This window comes from Mustela putorius, unplaced genomic scaffold (assembly GCF_011764305.1).
Source record: "Mustela putorius furo isolate JIRA1106 unplaced genomic scaffold, ASM1176430v1.1 tig00003867_pilon_pilon_pilon, whole genome shotgun sequence".
Taxonomy (NCBI): Eukaryota; Metazoa; Chordata; class Mammalia; order Carnivora; family Mustelidae; genus Mustela; species Mustela putorius.
In genome coordinates this window covers 33,234,969-33,256,492 of record NW_025422019.1, presented here as the reverse complement: position 1 = coordinate 33,256,492, position 21,524 = coordinate 33,234,969, and the positions used below count along the sequence as shown (strand labels likewise).

Genomic DNA, 21,524 nt, shown 5'->3' with positions numbered 1-21,524 from the left:
CTAACACAGGCCAAAGTGGAGAAAGCAAGAAAGTTTAGAAGTAAATGAAAAATTAAGCCTTGATATTAGGCCGGACTGAATTTTTATTTCTGGAAAAAAATAATTTGGCAGATCTAGATTAAAGTCTGTGGTTAAAAAAAAAAAAAAAAAAAAAGTCAAGTTGTTGTCCTTGAATGCTGTTGATTCAGCATTCACCGATTTAGTTATATTATTTAAAAAATTATTTAAAAATTTACTCTATTTTATTTAATGATGACTTTCTAATTGGTCTTTGCAAGTTAATCCATCATTGAATCTTCCTTTTACAGACCATTTTAATAACAAATGTATCTGTAGAGGCTGTTTTTAGGCAACCAACTTGAACACTGGAAACCTGAGGAGGGTAGAAGTGTCCACAGTGCCCCCACCCCACCTGGCTGAATGCAAACCAACCCATTAGGTGACCCACTTCAAATATCCATAAGCCCTAGCTAACCAATAGTTTACTTACTCTCAGAAACAGTTATCAAGAAAAGAAAATTCCGTATGTTTCCATACTTTCTCACCTTCCCCTTTAACTATAGGCCCCCCTACCACTGTTCCTAGTAGACAACCTCTGCTTGGCTGACCTACCCGCTGGTCCCTTGAAGTGTATTCAATAAACTTCTATCTCCTTTGTTTTGCCTCAGGTAAATTCTTTTACTGCCATGTCACATGTCTTTTACTGTCATGCCACAGTATCCTGTTTTAATTAATACCTCTTATAATTATAGGTTTGTATTAATTTTGCCTGATTTTTGATAATCCTATGGGAATCATTATGATTCCTGGCTGAGAGGAAGTGAAGGTGCAACTGTCTTTAGTCATCCTGAATCTGGGTTCATTCGACATCAGCTGCCTCCACTATGCTTCCCAAGTTCAACTCCAATGAGATCAAAGTGTATACCTGAGATGCACTGGTGACCAATTCAGTGCCACATCTACCTTGGCCCTGGAGAGCGGCCAGCTGGGTCTGTCTCCAAAAAAGTTTGGTTATGACTTCACCAAGGTGACCAGTGATTAGAACGGTCTGAGGATTACAGTGAAACTGACTATTCAGGACAGACCCAGATTGAAGTGTTCTTTCTGCCTCTGCCCTGATTATCAAAGCCCTCAAGGAACTGCCAAGAGACAGGAGGAAACAGAAAAGTGCACAAGCACAGTGGAAATACCACTTTCGATGAGCTTTTCAACATTTCCTGACAGATGTGGCACCACTCTTGAGTCAGAGAACTCTCTGGCACCATTAAAGAGATCCTGGGGACTACCAGTCTATGGGCTGCAATACTGATGCCGCCAACCTCATGACATCATAGATGGCATCAATAGTGGTGCAGTGGAATGCCCAGTTAGTTAAGAATTATAAAGCAAAATATTTCAATAAAGGATCATTTGACAATTAAAAAAAAGAAAACATCTTAATTTTCTTTCTTTTATCATGTTGCATCTTGTTCATTTTACTGTTACTTTTGGTGAGTAATCTCTCAGATTATTTTAAAATCCTGGAGTTTCTTATGTGTTAGACTTTCCTTCATACAGATGTATTTCACAGTATCAATTGCCACAGTAGCTCCCAATGTCTCTAAGATCATTTTTTAAGATTAAGGAAATGTCTCTGAAAAAATAAAGTTTGACTTAAAAAGATGAATGTGCAATTATAAAATTATAAGGGCATCAGGGTGACTTAATCGGTTAGGCACCTGACTCTTGATTTTGACTCAGGTCATGATCTCAGGGTGTGAGATCAAGCTCTGAGATGGGAATCTGTGCTCAGCAGGGAGTCTGCTTGAGATTCTCTCCTTCTCCCTCAGCCCCTCCCTCCCTACTCTCGTGGGCTTTTTTTCTCAAATAAATAAAGAAATAAATGAACATTTAAAAAATTATAAAGGTTTCTGACCAGATGTTAGACTGATCACTGTTAGACTTTCACTTAGGTCTTTCTGCAGTGTCCATCCAGGTCCTAGGGAAAAACCTAGTCATAGAGGATATAAAAATTTAGAAATCTAGTATTTTTGTTTAAGGAAAGCTAAGGAATTAGTTCTCCAAGACTGATTTTAAATAAAATCAGGAACTCTTCACATTTAAACATTTTTTATTTTATTTTATTTAAAATAGGAAGGTTCTTAGTACGGTTAATGTTAAGCTATGTATTTGTCAAGAACTTTGTGATGGAAGGAACAGGTTTAGATTTGTTACTGTGATTTGTTTCTTGCAACCAGATAGAAAATGGTTGCTTTGAAATTTACCTAAGGTGTAACAGGGGCTCAGACTTTGTTTTGGCCACACTTCACTACTTTCTTACCATCGGAAAGGAAAGTGGTGATCCCGTGTCCTACATCTATGGGAAAAAAAAAAAAACCCACAAAATTTTGCTCTATCAACTATGAAACTTGAGTGCATCCTAAAGATTACAGTACAGTCTATTTTGCTTCAGAAATTCTGCCATCTAATATCAGGTCAAAGGATAAAACATGATTTGAATAGTATTTGAATACCTTAGGCTGTTGGTTGATACAACATATTGAACTGTATTTAATTTTCAAAATGTCTTTCACACAGAGTCATCTGTTTAGGTCTTTACTTCCATAAAAAGTTATAATTTAGATGAAATTTGTCTTTAGTGTGTTCAGTCTTCCTTTTTAACTCATTTATATTCTAGTTAGATAAATATTTTTTTAAGATTGCTATGTTATTTATTTACTTATTTATTTATTTGACAGACAGAAATCACAAATAGGCAGAGAGGAAGGCACAGAGAGAGTGGGAAGCAGGCTTCCTGCCAAGCAGAGACCCCAACGCGGGGCTCCATTCCCAGACCCTGGGATCATGACCTGAGCCAAAGACAGAGGCTTTAACCCACTGAGCCACCCAGGTGGCCCTAAGATTGTTATTTTATTCATTTCCTTTTTCACATAAAAACTTACTCTCTTGCAAGATTTGACAAAAATATTAAAAATAATATGTAAAGGTCTAATGAGACTTTGGTCCCAGTGGTTTGTTGAGGGCAGTTTGGAAGTTCAGAAACAATAAAGCAAAAGAATTTAAAAAGATAGAAGATCAAGACAGAACACATATGTATACATATTATAAAAGACCATATATGGCAGTTATATAATTGATTCAACAATTGGTTCTCTCTTCCCTGTAATATTACACATCTTTACTCATTGACTTTGCTTTGCATGTAATGCTAAAACAAACAAAAAAATAAGAAATAAACTAAGCATTAATTAAGAAAGTTTGGTTGAAGAATTTTTGATAAGTATATAACATGGCATATCATGCAGCTAGTTTTAATGAAAACTAGATTTAATTAGATTTAATGAAAATCAGATTAGACATATTTCCATGAAGAGATGTCATTCACATATTTTATGTGGAAGGAGAACACATCTTAGATGAAAGTGAATAATAGAGTTTACTTTATAGAAAAGAGTAGAAAATCATGATATATTTATATAGATAAATATTTCAAAGAACAGACGCCATTGGACACTGATTACTTCAGAAATAGATTGGAGGAGGAAAGTTAAGTTTATTTATATTTTCTTTCATAACTTTGCAGTTCGCTTTCTTAAAACTGTTTCTTTCTATGATTAAAAATTCAGTAAAAAACAGGAATATACAAAAATAGTAACTTGAAAATTTTTATATTAAGATGACATTTGCTGACTGACATGAACAGGATCGGGGGAACAAATATAAGCAGATACTGGCTATGACCAGTCACTTCTTCCCAGGTAGTTCCCAAGGAAAGCATTTGGGAAAATCTGGCAGTTCTCTCCCTGCCTATCAGAGAATTCTGTTCTGACCTAATTTCTCCCACCCAATTCTCCAAGGGAAATCCTTGTTTGCAAAAACAGCTCTTTGTTCTGTCAGTTAAATTAGAAAAAAGGAAAAATAAAAGGGTAGAATAGAATTAAAGGTGGTCGATTAGGGTGAAGTATGTGGGTTTACAGGAAAACTATTTGGTTTAAGAAGTGTTAAGGCCAGCTGTATGATGCATGGAATGAAGATAGAAAAGAGAGAGGATGTTATTAAAATCCTTGTGTTGATTAATAATATCAACCTCAAGCTGTTGGAGATATTCAAATAAAGATCCATGGTTAATTTGATTCTTTGGCTTTTAGACTTATTTTTTTTCCCTTTAATACTGTGATAGTACTCTGAAAAGAGACTATGTGAGTCATGGCTCTAATGTTTGAAAATAACATTTTTCTTAGTTTTGTGTCTGGTCCAAAACCATAATGCATAATAACTTGTGTACGATCTTGTTTTAGTGAGTTTTGCATGATAAACCTGCCTAACAACCAGCCCAGCAATCCCAGTGATTTACAATGAGAGATGGTCTTGGTGTCTGGGAGGCTGCTGGGGTGGCTGTTCTTCATTCAGAAAGTCAGCTTCACATCTGCTCCACAGATCTTGCATTCTGAGACCCAGGCCAGATCTTCTGATGACAGATGGCAGAAGCACAAGAGCACAAGCCAAACCATGCAAGCTGGTTTCAAGCCTCTGATTAGAGACACACAGGTTATACTCACTTACATGGCCCTGGGGAAAGCAAATCATATAGATAAGCTCAAAGCTGGAGTGGCAGGGGACTACACAACACCCCAAGAGCCAGGCATTGCAAAGGCAAATGGAAAAAGTTAGGAAGGTATAATTCTATTATAGGCTGAGAGTAGAGAGCTGATAGCAGTAATCCAAGATGGGACTGAATCACATTCAGTGAGCATTCTTTTTTCTTAAGCTAGTTAGGCTTAAAAAGCTTCAGCCCTAACTCTGTGATAAAGATTGCTTCTTTTTACAAACTCTCCTTCCCCTATATCATCAAAACCCTTTTTTGGCTCTTACCACAATGGTTTAAGGTGGCATAGGAGAAATGGAACAGAGAAACATTATTAGAAATCCTGAGAAATCTGGGTCTTCCTGGACCTACTGCCACTTACTATTTCTATCCCATGGACAGAGAGAGTGAAAGAGGGAATTGGAGAGAGGACTTCGTCCATGTAACATATAGTACCACATTGTGATTCTACCCGCCCTTTGAATGTGCTCCTGCTAATGTACTAGAAGATAATCCATAACAACTATTTCTAGGGATAAATTGGAAGATAAAGGAAAGAGGCCCCAAACTTCTTTCTTTGCTTAAACAGTGCATTGGAGGACATCTGTCATTTTTTTGGTATGCCCAGCACTTATTTTCACATCTTCTGGCAAAACCATTATTTCCCCATTTGTATTCTGTGTGTTTTGAGTGAGATTGAGTCAAACGCTGTGGCCATGTGACCCAGGCTTGAGTAATTAAGACATGGTATCCTTATGATTAATTCAGGGGCAAGAAGGTGATTTAGTCAGAGCTCTGGAGACTATATTCTAGGACTTTTGTTGGAACTACTGGAAAGAAAGCATCCTCAACCTGCTCCACTGGGGTTGATGTTAGAAGGGTACATAAGGTGAGAAGTGTAGACAGCCATCTTTCCATTGTGTGGAGAAGAGTTGGAATTTAACCAGACACAGCAATACAGAATATGTGATGGCAAAAGCAGAGAGTCCTTAGATTGTTATTTTTATTCTTTGTATCCAGGCATGCCTGAAAGTACTCCTAGACTTTCATGTTACATGAGTCAAGAAATTCATAGTTCCGGTCAATTGATTTTGTTGCCTTTTTTTTTTTTCTGTCATTTTGTACCAAGTGATTTCCTAATCAGTTAATATTAGTATCTACATTTTATGTAGTGACAAATAGCTTCTAGTAAAACATTTTAAAGCATATGCCTATAATTTAAAAAATGAAGTGCACACAAATGGAGAAGAATTCCCTACAAAGCTGATTTTTTAAAATAATACAACTTTATCCTGATTCTAAACGAAAAGAAATGGGAATGACAGTAACAAACAAGATTTCACCAATGGATACTGTGATGTGACTATAGTAGTCTTGTATTTGAAATTTAGGAAGGGTACTACTGCACTTCAAAAGAGCTAAATATGCAGGTCCAAAAAACGGAGTTGCTTTTGAAACTGCCACATTCACTCCAAAGCCCATTCATCTCTTTCAGCATCCCAAAGATTAAGCACATATTCTGTTTAGCTATACAATAAAGTTACCAAGGTGGTGTACCACTGACATCACAGGACAGTTGCCTATAAATCTAGACTTCTGACGCTGGGCTCCAGCTGTACTTTCTTATAGGTCATCATCCTCATCTGGGAGAACCTTTGTCTGAGCAACCTCTAGATCCTGCTCATACTGTGTTGCCAAAGCTGGGTCCAGGCAACCTCTGGTAGGACAATAGCTGTCACAACAACAGACTCCAAGTTAGGGTCTCCAAATAGTTTTCAAGCAAGAGAGAGGAAGGACTTTTCAAAGTTATAGTCGCTTTTGGCAGAAATGTCCTAGTACTGAAGGTTTTCTTTTCGTGGAAGACAATAGATTTGGCCTTAACTTTCCTGTCCTTAATGTCTACTTTATTGCCACGCAGCACAATGGGGATGTTTTCACATACTCATACCAGATCTCTGTGTCAGTTATACACATTCTTGTAAGAAACCCTTGCTCTTACATCAAACCTTATCATGGCATGCTGGACTTGGATGTAGTACCATCTCTCAGCCTACCAATTTTCTCCTGACCAGCCATATTCCCTACATTGAATTTAGTAGGTCCTCTATTGGAATGGATCTCAATACTCAAGAGCACCATACTTCTCAAATTCACCAGTCAGAATAACATTTCACAAAAGTAGTTTTTCCAGTACCACCATCACCAGCCAGTACAAATTTGAACCGGACTTGGGTTCTCCTTGGGCAGCCATTGTGATGTTGCTTTCAGAAGCATCTCCTGCTCCTCTGAGCCAACACTGATTATTTCTTTGAGTGTTTTTTTTTTTCTGTAATTAACTCCCACCTTTCTCTTACCACTCATCATAATTTGAGTTTTTGAAGTTTCTTACAACAATGGAAAGTTCATGAGGGCCACTAATTAGGTGCAAAAAATGATTCAAATACAAACCACTGTCCCAAGTTGTAAAATTATTTTCTTTATAGCTTTAGGATGCTGAATATTTAAACTGATTTTTTTGAGAAAATATATAAATGTGATTATATAGCAAATATTTTCTGTGATTGAAAGTTATTAAAGCATTTTCATTTTTCTCAAAGAGGTATTGACAATTTAGCTACAGATCTGGACCCTCAGAGAGCCTGAGTTCTAGCCTAATCCTATGCTTTGCAACTTTGGAGAAAATCACCTAGCTTGTTGGCTAACAGCATCAACTACAAAATAAAAGGGCCAAATTAAAGCACTTCTAAAGATATTTCTATTTTTAAAATGCTGTAAGTTCTGCCATATTGCTTATATTAGTTTCACTTTAAATATTATGCTTTCCTAAATAAATAGAATATTACCTTCGTATTTTTATGAATTCTTATATATCTATAGAACAAAATCTGTCCTTGATTTTACTTTTGCAGAAGTGACTACATTCTTAGGCAGATACAACTGAGTAAGGGAATCAACACAAGACAAAGTGGTTTAATTTACGTAATCTCAACTTTGTCTCCTAAGCAGAACAGAGTGAAGATAATGCTGACCAACTCACTATGCATAATGCATTGTGTAACACTGTGGCTCATGCTGACACATTTGTAACATTTATCTGAGAGAGAGAGAAAAAAAAAACTTATGTAATGTGTCGATGCCTTGATAACTATATTCTAAAATATTTTAAGTGCTTAATTATAGTTTAAACACTGAAATCATGTTACAGAGAGGGGACTTGCTCTGGGACCAATGCAAACTTGAATTATTATTGAATAAATTGGAGAGATTTGAAAGTGGATTACCAAAAGATTTCTTAAGAACTAATTTTTTGTACTGGATTAGTGAAAGTTCTTATGGTTTATTAATTTGTATCCCCTTTAGAAATCTTTTTATCTTATTTCTTACATTTGCTTGAAAAAATCCTTATGAGTATTTGAGTTAAAAGAAGAATGAAAGGGATTTTAACATTTTTCTTGTTGCCTAATTCAATAGAAATTGCAGATAAGGAAAATTCTATTAAAATAGTTTTGAGTGTATCTTTATTCCTGTACAAACTGAATTAGTATTAAAATTCACACATGCAGATACACACACATCATTAAAGGATTTAGATAAAAATAGATAAAATAGGAACAAAGTTTCCTTTAAAAACATTAAGTCTGATAATGTAAACATTACTAATTTATACTTACTTGTTTAACAAAGGAGTTGAAGCTACTTAAAATATGGGTGCCATGAAGATGGTTTAAGTAAACAGTTGAGAAATTAGGTAAAGGAAAAATAAGGTTAGGAACACAATAAAAGCAGGGATTCAAAGAACACAGGTAGAAATGCCTATCATAGATCTTACGTATCAGAGGTGGGGCGCACATTTAGCCCTATTTTACTTAAAGCAAGATAAAAGTGCCAATTATGTTGTTAGCAAGACAAATTTAAACCTACTGTTAATGAGAAGATAGGTGTTTCTGCAACTGAAACTTGAAATCCATTTCTTTTATGAAATCTTCTGGACAATGCGTAAATTAAAAATATGCTTTGTGATATAATGGGCAAAAAACTCAATTGAAGCCTTATAATAAATATAATAATGCATTTTGGTTTTGGTTTTGCTTTTTCTGAGGGAGAGAGGGAGTATGAGCAGAGGGAAGAAAGGCAGAGGGAAAGGGAGAGAGAGAATCTTAAGATTAATCTTTTTTAAGATTTTATTTATTTATTTATTTGACAGAAAGAAATCACAAGTAGATGGAGAGGCAGGCAGAGAGAAACAGGGACGCAGGCTCCCCGCTGAGCAGAGAGCCCGATGCGGGACTCGATCCCAGCACCCTGAGATCATGACCTGAGCCGAAGGCAGCGGCTTAACCCACTGAGCCACCCAAGCGCCCCACTTAAGATTAATCTTAAGAATCACTGAGCTTGGAGCCCAACATGGGGCTTGATCCATGACACTGAGATCCTGATCTGAGCCAAAATCGAGAGTTAGATGCTTAACTGACTGAGCTACTCAAGTGTCCCAATTCATTAAGGCACCTAATACTTTTAAGATAGTGTTCTTATAGATAATAAGTCAAACAAATTCTGCTTCCTTAGTTGTAGTGCGTACAGTTTGATTTGTACCACTGGGTAAGCTGGATGCTATCTTGTATATAATTAATTTCATAAGACTCAAAACTTGCTAAACTTCTCTATTACATAGTTGGTTACAAAGAAGGAAACTCTTCTTTGACTGTAAATTAAATTATAAACACACAGGCACACACACACAATCTAATAATAATATCTTTGAAATATTTAGATAAAAATGGAGACATGAAGTTTCTTCTGCAGGATAAATTAATTGAAATATACCATGAAATACAGTGTGTCTTATAAACTTCACAGAGGTAAAAAGCAGAAATATCAGCATACATGATGACATATGATAACTGGTCTATGAGTTTGTCTAATTGAAAATGTAAGTGCTTAGAAGCAGTTGAAAAGAAGTGGGCTGACAATGTTTGCAGTCATTGTCATTTGCAGGATTTGGGGATTTGGTCTATTTCTGTTATTTTATATTTACATTTTTCCCCTATTCTATACATTTTTGAGTTTTCTATAATGAACATATATTCTGCAATCAGGAAAGTTAATTATGTCTATTACTTCAAATTTATCATCCTGAAAAATATTCACAACAACCAGATTTACTGAGGTCACTATTAAATTTATGATTGTCTTTAGATCTTTTAGCTAGAATGATATAGAACTTAAATCAAACCTCTGATTTTCTAAGTTGAAAGTAATGAAGTAAAAGAAGTAGTTCTGTTATTCATTTAATGAGGGTTAAATGCAGTCCAAGCCATAATATTTGTTAATGGCTCTATTTCTGATTTTCTTACACTGATGAGGCAGGAAGAATCCATAATGTTTGGTGAGGAATGTTAAATTCATGAGAAGTAGAACTTTTATTAGGTCCAGGAAAATGGGTTAGAATTTAAAATTATTCCCAACCTCTGCCTTACCTTTGGGAGCAGAAGCCCATTTATGATCTAAGTGTCAAGTCCCTATTTCTATGTTGGCACAGTTTACATTTCACTTGAGATAACTTAATTAGGGACAATATTTAGTGACTTCATTAGTTCTGATGGTGGTGTTCCAAGATGGTGCTCAAACTCTGTTTCTGTTGTATTATCAGAATAGAGATGAGGCATGATAAATAAGTGTCATTAACTAAATATGGTGCTGCCATATAATTCTTTAGTGTGATTATATTGATCATTAAATATGAAATTTTCATTTTAATTTTATGTGAGTAGAACCTAGTTAAGTTAAACAGTCCATGTTATGGTAAAATCTTGTTTTTAAAGTATTTATTTTTATTTTAAATAATTTATTAATAATTTAATTTAATCATATAAATGATAACTTAATTATTAATAATTAATAAAATGATTTACTTTTAATTTAATTTAATTTTAATTTTAAGTGTATTATTTTATTTTATTATTTTAAAATATTTATTTTTCTGAGTCTACCTAATTACCATGTCTGAAATTTATTATTTTTTTATATTTTATTTACTTATTAGAAAGAGAGAAAGAGAGTACAAGCAGGGGGAGCGGCAGACAGAGGGAGAGGGAGAAACATACTCCAGGGACTTGATCCCAGGATTGTGACCTGAGCTAAAGGCAGATGCTTTAACCAGCTTAGTTACCCAGGTGCCCCTGTTTTTTTCCCTTTTCTTTTCTCTTTAAGATTTGTTTATTTTATTTTGGGAGAGAGGGGGAGAGAGAAAAGGAAAGAGAGCAGGGAGAGAGGCAGAGGGAAAGAATCTCTAGCAGACTACTTGCTGAGTGCACAGTCCAATGCAGATCTCTATCCCATGACCCTGAGATCATGATCTGAGCTGAAATAGAGCCACTTAACCAACTGAGCCACCCAGGCAACCTGAAATCTATTATTTTTAAGCCATGAAGCAGCCAGGTGTGTTTTCTTCAGATAGTTCATGCTCTAAGTGGCCAGTCTGTTTGTTTATAATTGTTGCTATTTCACAGCAGAGAAGTCACTGTGCCAAAATGCAACATAAAACCCATCAGTGATTTTAATCAGAAATTTAGATTGTCCAGGGTTAAGCATCCAGTTCTTGATTTCAGCTCAGGTCATGATCTCAGGGTCTTAAGACTGAACTTGCATGTGGCTCTGCACTCAGTAGGGAGTCTGCACAGGAATTTTGTCTGTCCCTCACTCCCCCCTAAAATAAATAAATAATCTTCAAAACAAAACAAAATAAAGAAATGTGGATTTTCTAGAAGTCATTAGGAAGAAAACTTTGGGGTTTACTTAAGTGCTCCATTTGAATAGGCAGTGAGAATCAGGAGGCTTCTTACCATACTAGGTTTCTCTTAGCCAGAGATTCTGTTTAGACCTTTAATGACATTTATTAGAACCCTGGTGCCTCTAATTTGCAAGGCTATGAGAGGGTTTTTTTTTTTTTTTTTTTAAATAATGCGAACCAGAAGAAAAGAAAAAGTAGAAATACTTTCCATATTTGTTATTAAAATTTCCATGCTATAGATAAGGCATATTTCACAATTATATAGCTGCATTTCATACCACCTACTGGCTAATTATATAGAGTTTATTAATTCTTAGATCTTAGATTTGATGTTTGAGATTTGATGCAGAACTGATGCAAAAAATGGTTTGGCAAATCACTATTTTATGTAGTGTGATATAGCAAAGGGAAAGATCTTCATACTGTCAAGTAATTTTTCAAAACCTTGCTTCAGTACAAATGCTACCAGATGGACCTCACTTCTGCCTGTGCTTAATTCATTGATAATGTAAGCTTGAGAGATTTACATATACCTTAGGCAGGGTATTTAATATAAACAAGTATGAGATGAGGATGCAAATGAATTCTATCTGGAAATCATGGGGCAAAATAAGCTCTCTGGACATCTTTTTATATAAAAGCAATGGATGTGAAAAACAAGAAATCCCTAATGCTCATCAAGATTCACATTATGGAGACCATTTTTGACTTATGTCAATTGCCCTATCTTTTTCTATCTCCACGCTTAATGATTTATGGAAAAGTTTTATTTTTAGTGATTGTTTTTAATATCTAAGAGATTTATAAAATTTTTTTACATTGAATTGATTGCAGTCAACTCTGAATTATATTACTACCACTTCTCTTGTCTTTATGCTATCTCTTTAAACATTTTGTTTTCTTCAGGATCACAGATAAATAGCAAATTGAGAAGCATTGAATTTTTAGTGTCCAGGTTACTGCTATGTAGGGAATTATAATAAAACAAAGAAGAGACTTTGTTCTCTTTTTAAAAACTCATTATCTGTTGGGAATGATGGGACAAAAACAATTAGGAAACATAAACCATTCATGAGGATAATGGACAGAAACTTATATGAAACTCAGGAGGCTAGATTCTCAAATTTCCGATTCTTAAATTTCCCACTTATTAGAGATGCATAATGAAACAAGTCAACAAACTTTCAGATTCTTAGTTTCCTCCTCTGAAAGATAACAAAAATATTATTTCAGTGGTTCCCTTCATCTCTATAAATTTTATGATTTTTTGTAATTACTGTCGCTCATGTTTTCTGATTCGAAGTATACTTAGAATATCCAGAGTTTTATGATAAGGTTCTTAAAATTATAGAAAGAAGAAACACTTAAAATTTCAAATATTTTAAATTATTTTTCTTAATAATACTCTAAAAACACAATACATGTTCATTTTGAAAACTCAGATTCATTCAAAGGGCAGCAAAACCCAGTGAAGCATTGCTAGACTATGTGTGTAACTGTGCGATAAATAAATATGGTTTTAGACTGTAGCATTTTCCTTCTTTAGTTCATCTAAAGTATTTTATTCAAAAATTTATCCTGATACTTGAGACAATGAGAAAATTCTGTGAATTTTAAAATTCAATGTCTACATTCTAGGATGCAATACCAAATATGATGTAAAAATAAACAACTGTGAACAGACATCTTAAATAAATACAATAATTCCATCAGGGAAAAGCAATATAGGACATCACTAACCTTTTACATACACTTACAAACCAGACAAATAAAATACTAGAGAACAAAGGTAAGGTAATAGAATTAGCAACCGTGTTCTTAGAAAAAAGTGAACTTCTTTACCCTGGGCCAGGGACTATTTTCCTACATACTTTTAAAGAAATTATATAGTTATAACCTGGATTATGGTATATAGTCACCAAAAGAAGTCCTTGAAGAAACTCCAACTCAAAGAATTATAGACCCTAAGAGAATTTTAAAGTTGTTAATGAGCCAACTTAGCAGAATTTCTTGATCAATTTCTCATGTATTAGTTTCAGATCACATTTACCAAAAATATTTATCTTGTTCAGACCAAAGAATACTTCAAAGTAGCTATTATTATTAATCATGAGCAAATACTGTGGAATAGGAAAATGCAAATGATAACATAACCTTTTCTCATATGCCATTGGTTCCAGACAGTTGTCATGGGAACTATGTTAAGGGGTAATGTTGGCTTTATTGCATTATGGAGAAATTTTTCAAAGGAGACTATTCCCTTCCTGTGTAGGACAAGGACAAGGTTCCATGGAGATGGTTGTCAATAAATCTGAATGTTCTTGGAATTGTGTATTACCTGCTGGGTGTGGGAAGTCAATGGAGGAACATCTGTTTTTTTCTCCTTTACCCAGTAGTTTTTAATACCTGAAAGAGAAGCCTACATGGAGTAAGGGAACTAAATGCTCTTTGCCCCAAGTAAGTGAGGAGGACCTCTGGGAAAGAAAAGAGAATTCGAGAGAAACCTGATTAAGAGTCATATCAGTGATTTCTAGAGTTAAAAACAGTACTCTTAATGCCCCCATATATTATTTTAACCATGTCTAATTTCACATGCCTTTACTAATATTTGTAATTTTGCATTCTCTCATGTTTTCATTCTTGATGGTACCTGCTGAAGTTTAGCTATCATATAGGTATTCTACATTCCCTTCAAAAAAGAGAGCTATTTGATTTTCAGAGGAATCTGATGATTTAATTGTCTTAGGCACATGCTCCCAAATGTTACCAGATCTGATTCTACTGCCATTCCTATCAAGGCCCTGGATTTAGCACTGGAAAGCTGCTGGGCTGTATATTCACAGCCTCTTCAGTCAGTTTCTGTTGTAGCACTACTACCATGAAATAAAATTCTGTGTCTGTTTTCAGCAAAGCTGCCCTGTTATTGCAGAAGGCAAGAGTTCTTTAGTTATTACCATTAAGGTTTTCTGACTTTCAATACCAAGCCCTGAATTTGTAATTGGGTCACCTGAGTCTGTTACTCTCTTCTGCAAGGCTTCTGAAGCCACTCCCCCAACTCTGCAATCTTTGTAATTTCTTCTCCACCCATGTATTTTAAGTCAGTTCATCTCTATTTTCCCTATGCTTCACCCAACCCACTGGCAGTGTAACTCTTGGTAATTGGGTTGTTAGATTTCATGAGAGGTTATCATCACCTTAGTTCTGTTAACAACTGTCTCATTTTGGGTTCCACTAAGATCAGATACCAAGACAAAGAGTTAGTACTGAGAAGTTTATTTGAGAAGTGATCCCAGGGAGTCCAAGCAGTGTATGAGCTAACTCATACAGGGAAAGAGGTAAATTTAATAAAGAATGTACTAAGGAATAGCTTACAATAGTGAGCAACAGGAGCTGAGTCCTGCCAGTAATCCCATGAGGAACCTCAGAATCATCCCACAGGGGAATGAAAAGTTGGGCATATTTATCCACAAAATCCAGTCCCACATTTTCAAAGGTCATCCTTGGAAACACGAAATCCTCTGCTGTTTGGGGCTTCCCTGGATACAGTCTGAACAAGCTCCAGTGGTACTAGAGAAAGACTTCAGGGACAGAGGAGAAAGATCCAAGCACTTGATAAGGCAAAGAAGTCATCAGGTATAAGAACTGTCCACTTTAGCTTCAGGAAATCTTAGAGGTGGTCCAAAACGAGAGGAAGTGGGAATATCAACAACATCTGCCATAATGTGTCATATATTTTTAATATACTTCTAGTATATAGTACATACCTGATTTTTATTTATACTTTTAAAATATGTGAATTATGTCCATACATATTTACTGTTTTCCCTTCTTACCCTTTATTAAATTTACTTTTCATTTCCCCCCATGGGTTGGAAGGTATGCATTATTTCTCTCTAGGTGTTCTTAAGTTATATACCTTGCATCTAGTTTTTTGTTGCTTGTGCTTAAATAGCTAGCATACTTAATTAACATTTTTCCCAAACAACTTAGAATTAACCAATGTTTATAATCATCCACTTCTGCAAGTATGAGAAAACAGTTTTGCATGTTTTGATCCCATGTTTGTTATCACTTGTTATTTATGGATTGATATTAAAATTTGGTGATCCAAACTTGTTCTTATATTTTATTAATTTATTTGATTAAATGGGAATTTTACACTGTCTCTTAAATTCATTTTTTTATTTGACAGTTTATGTCCAATAGTGATTTTTCAGAAGAGATCTTTGAAAAAATTTTGAGTAACTAAATGTTTTAATTTGCTCTATCCCTTGAATGCCATTTTGGGTAAGTATAAAATTCTGGGCTGAAACACATTTTTCTTCATGCGTGTGCATATGTGTGCATATATTTGTAGATATTTGTATGTTAGCTCTTGGAATGAAGAGCGAATGGCTCAGTCTGAGCCCTTTTGTCTGTCTTCAATTGTAGGAAATTTTTTTAATGATTTTTTAAATTATTATTAACTTGCATTCATTCTCCCTATTTTCTCCTTTGGACTTTCTCTTGGATATATTTAGGAACTTTCAGGTATGCCCTCCTTCAGAGTTCCTTTTTTTAAAAAAAAATAATTTGTTTATTTATTTATTTGACAGAGAGAGAGAGAGACAGCAAGAGGGGGAAACAGAAGCATGGGGAGTGGGAGAGGGAAAAACAGGCTTCCCACTGAGCAGGCAGCCAGATGCGGGGCTCAGTCCCAGGACTCCAGGACTGTTACCTGAGTGAAAAGCAGCCGCCTAATGACTGAGCTACCCAGGCACCCCTGTCCTTCATAATTCTTAATGTTCCTTTGTACCTTCTATCTCTTCTGTGTTTTTCATTCTCAGAGAATTCTTTGACTTTGTTCTCTATGGATCTGGTTCTGCTGCTGTTTATTCTATCACTAGAGGGTTGTCTTTTCTTTTTTAATTTCAGTGATTATTTTCTTAATATTATGAATTCTAGTTGATTCACATTTTAAAATTCATTTTTCCACAAAATTGTATTAATCTAGCTTTTTGTTTCTATCTTCTATGTTAAATATTTGCCCCACAAGTACTAAGTTCTGCTTCTTGAATTGTTTCCCCGCAGTAGTCTTGAATTTCTGTAAATATTTTCTGATTTTTGATTTGGGGCTCTATTTGTATTTAACATTTCTTATTATATTTTTCACTCTGTATCTTTGTCATTGTTGTTTGTGGAGATAAATGAGGTGCACTTTTAGTTCCATTTCTTTTTTTTTTCCTTCAGATTTTATTTATTTATTAGAGAGAGAGTGAGCATATGCATGAACAGGGAGAGGGTCAAAAGGAGAGGGACCAGCAAACTCCCTGCTGAGCTGGGAGCCCGATGATGATGATGATGATGATGATGATGATGATGAAGAAGAAGTGGGGCTCAATCCCAGGACACTGAGGTCATGACCTGAGCCAAAGGCAGTCGCTTAACCAACTGAGCCTTCCAGGCACCCCATTGCTCCCTTTCTTAAATCAGAGGTATGCAGCAATTTGTATAACCTTGCCTGTGTTATCCCCCTCCGACTTCCCCAACTGTTGTCTTAGGGCATACAATGAACTTATTTGACAAAGCCTGAGAAGAGAGGGATGAGATAAAATACAACCATCTGTATACTTTTACTGTTGTATCTTGACAGTCCCCTGGAAGTTACTTCTGGGTTACTTTCCTGTCCCTGGCATGTACCATTTCTCAAGAACACAACATTGTGGTATAGATAATACCTTATATATGAGTCCCCACATGTTGTACCCCTAGGGAGTTTATCCAATCATATTTTCTTTTTTTCTTTAATCCCTCTTTTTGTTTGGCAGATTTAGCAAATATACTATAAAGATTACATTGTTAAATATACTAAATATTAAATATACTAAATATGAAATGCTAAAAGCAATTCTTTTGTGTAGGTATGTCCTAAAAAATCCAAGGAACTTGCTTATACTAAAGACAATTTTTGTTTATGTGCCTGGGCATCCTTCTCTTATCTGGCAACTCTGTACATATTTTTTGTTTAACTGAACATGATTTTTCTCACTTTCAGCATATTTATGCATCTAGTCAGCTTTACTTTTTTTCCTGTCATTTCTAAGCATTTGAAATATATTTGTGGCAGAGTATGTGTGTGTGTGTGAGAGAGAGAGAGAGAGAGAGAGAGAGATTACTCAAAGTTTTTAAATTCTATCTTCACTTTTAATGCTTATGTATTAACTTTACATGAAATTAATTTGTATGCTATAGAGACAAGGATTTATGTTAATTTTGTTTCCAAAGGGATAGTTAATTATTCTTTTATAAATTAAGCTTTTTATTTTACCTCCTGTGTAGTTAATATACAATATGTTACCTTAGTTTCAAGCGTACAATGTAGTGATTCAGCAGTTCTGTACCATACTCAGTGCTCATCATGGTAAGTGTATTCTTAATCCCCTTCACATATTTCACCCATTTCCTCACCTACCTCTCTCTGCTAATCATCAATTTCTTTTCTACAGTTTGGAGTCTTTTATTTGGTTTATTTCTTTTTCCTTTGTTTGTTTTATTTTTAAAATTCCATGTCTGTGTGAAATCATATGGTATTTATCTTTCTCTGACTGACCTACTTCACTTAGCTGTCTATATCCATCCATGTTGTTGCAAGTGGCAAGATTTCATTCTTTTTATGGCTGAATAATATTCCATTGTGTGTGTGTGTGTGTTTACACACACATATCCACCACTTCTTAACACTTCTTCTTTATCCATTTATCTATCGCTGGATACCTAGGCTGCTTCCTTAATTTGGCTATTATAAGTAATGCTGCAATAAAAATAGGGGTGTATACATCTTTTTGAATTTGTGTTTTTACTTTCTTTGGCATAGTACCCAGTAGTGGAATTACTGGATCAAATCATAATTCTATTTTTAATTTTTTGAGAAACCACTATATTATTTTCCACCAGTTTGCATTCCCAACAATGGTGCACAAGGGTTCCTTTTTCTCCACATTATCACCCACACTGGCTTCTTGTGTTTTTTATTTTAGCTATTCTGACAGGTAGGAGATGATATCTCATTGTGGCTTTGATTTGCATTTCTCTGATGATGAATGATATTGAACATCTTTTCATTTGTCTGTTGGCCATCTGCATATCTTTTTTGGATAAATGTCTGTTCATGTCTTGTCCCCTTTTTTAACTGGATGATGATGATAATGATCATCATCATCATTACTATTTTTACTTTTTTGCTGTTGAGTTGTGTAAGTTCTTGATATACTGTGAATACTAACCCCTTATCTGATATGTCATTTGCAAATATCTTCTCCTATATGGTAGTTTCTCCTATACTTTTGTCAATAGTTTGGTGTGCAGAAGCTTTTTATTCTGTTGTAGTCCCAATAGTTTATTTTTGCTTTTGTTTCCCTTTCTTTAGGAGACACATCTAGAAAAATGTTGCTAAGGTCAATGTTAGAGAAATTACTACTTATGCTCTCTTCTAGGATTTTCATGGTTTCAAGTCTTACAGTTAGGTCTTTAATTCATATTGTTTGTTTTTGTGTGTGGCATAAGAAAATGGTCCAGTTTCATTATTTTGAACGTTGCCGTCCAATTTTCCCAACACAATTTGTTGAAGAGACTGTCTTTTTTCCATTGGGTGGTCTTTCCAGCTTCACTGGAGATTAATTGGCCATATACTTGTGGGCTCATTTCTGTGTTTTTTATTCTGTTCTATTAATCTGTGTGTCTATTTTTGTGCCAATGCCATGCAGTTTTGATGACTACAGCTTTGCAATATAATTTGAAGTCCAGAATTGTGATGCTTCCCTCTTTGCTTTTATTTTTCAAGATTGCTTTGGCTATTTGGAGTCTTTTGCGGTTCCATATAGATTTGAAAATTATTTGTTTCAGTTCTGTGAGAAATGCTTTTGGCATTTTGGTAGAGATTGCTTTCAATCTGTAGATTGCTTTGGTTAGTATGGACATTTTAACACTATTGGGTCTTCCAATCCATGAGCATGAAATATGTTTACATTTGTTTGTGTTCTCAATTTCTTTCATCAGCATTTTATCATTTTCAGAGTACAAGTCTTTCACATCTCCCTGGTTAAGTTTATTCCTAGATATTTCATTACTCTTTGTGTGATAGTAAATGGGATTGTTTTCTTAAGTTCTCTTTCTGCTTCATTATTAGTTCATAGATACATAATGGATTTCTATATATTGATTTTTGTATCTTGCAAACTTACTGAATTCATTTATCAGTTCTGGAGCTTTTTGGTAGAGTCTTTCAGGATTTCTATACATAGTATCATGTCATGTGCAAATAGTGAAAGCTTTACGTCTTCTTTACGATTTGGATGTCTTTTATTTCCTTTTGTCTTTTGATACCCGTGGCTAGGACCTCTATTGTTTCCTTCTATCTACTGATTTTGGGTTTTGTCTGTTCTTCTTTTTCTAGTTTTTTTAGGTGTAAGGTTTAATTGTTTAAGATTTTTTTCCGCTTCTTGAAGTAGGCCTTTATTGCTGTAAAGTTTTTTCTTAGAATAGCTTTGGTGGCCTCCCAGAGATTTTAGAGCACTATTTTATTCATTATCATTTATCTCCATGTATTTTTTTTAAGATTTTTAAAAATTATTTGACAGACAGAAATCACAGGTAGGCAGAGAGGCAGGGAGAGAGAGAGAAGGGGAAGCAGGCTCCCCGCCAAGCAGAGAGCCCGATGTGGGTCTCAATCCCAGGACCCTGGGATCATGACCTGAGCTGAGGGCAGAGGCTTTAACCCACTTAGCCACCCAGGCGCCCCATTTTTTAAAAATTTCCTCTTTGATTTCTTGGTTGACCAATTGACTATTTAGTAGCATGTTATTTAACCTCCATGTATTTACGTTCTTTCCAGACTTTTTCTTGACATTTGTTTCTAGTTTGATAATGTTGTGGTCAGAAAAGATGTATAGTATGACTCTTCAATCTTTATCCAGCATTCTTGGCTGGAGGTTTTTTTCTCAGGACTTGAATACATCATGCCAGTCCCTTCTGGCCTGCAAAAGGCCAGTTTCTGCTTAAAATTAGCTGATAGCCGTATGGTGTTTCCTTGTATGTAACTATTTTCTCTTATTGCTTTTAAAATTCTTTTTGTCACTAATTTTTGCCATTTTAATTACTATGTATCTTGGTGTGGATCTCCTTGGGTTTCTTTTGTTAGGAGCTCTCTGTGCCTTTTGGATCTAGATATCTGTTTCCTTCCCCATATTCAGGAAGTTTTCTGCTATTATTTCCTTAAATAAATTTCCTGCCCCCTTTTCTCTCTTCTCCTTCTGGTGTCCTTATAATGCAAGTGTTATTATGCTTGATGGTATCACTGAGTTCCCTAAGTCTATTCTCATTTTGAATTACATTTTCTTTACTTTTACCTGTTTAGTTTGATTGCTTTCCATTACGCTATGCTCCAGGTTGCTGATCTGTTCTGCTTTCTCTAGCATACTTTTATTCCATCTAGTGTATTTTTAATTTCAGTCATTGAGTTTTTCATCTCTGATTTATCTTTTTTTATGTTTTCTTTCTCTTTGTTGGGAGTCCCACTGAGGTCTTCCAATCTTTTCTCAAGTCCAGAGAGTATCTTTATGACCATTTCTTTAAATTCTGTATCAGCTGTATTACTTAGTTTTGTTCTATTTAGCTCTCTTGCTACGATTTTGTCCTGTTCTTTCATTTGGAACATATTCCTCTGTGTCCTCATTTTGTCAAACTCTCTGTGTCTGTTTGTGCTAGGAAAGTCAGTTATGTATTCTGCTCTTGAAAATAGTAGCATTATGAAGAAGTCCTTAGTGACCTGTACAAAACCTGTCTTCTCCGGAACCTGGTACTTTAGGGGTGTCTCCTATGTGTGTTGCATTTGTCCTACTGTTGTAGCTGAGTTGCATTTGTCTTCAGTCCAGTAGTCTGTAATGGCTTTCTTTGTCTATTGTGGGGGCAGTATTTGGTCCCTGTGTTGTTAGTGGGCTAGGTTGGGACTGCCTTGGGCTTGAGGTGGATCAGAGCAGGCATTTGCCAAAAATACTGTAACACTAAACTGCAGCACAATTTCCCTGTGTTGTCCCTTGAGAAGCTTTCATTGGTTGGCAGGACCTGCAGTCATACTTGATGTCTTCCCCAGCCCACTGAGACGGCCCCAGCCCA

General features: G+C 35.2%; 1 pseudogene; it reads right to left on the bottom strand.

Annotated features, from left to right (window-relative positions):
• Positions 1-6,208: 6,208 nt before the first annotated feature.
• On the bottom strand, positions 6,209-6,836 carry LOC101676074 (annotated as a pseudogene).
• Positions 6,837-21,524: the final 14,688 nt, after the last annotated feature.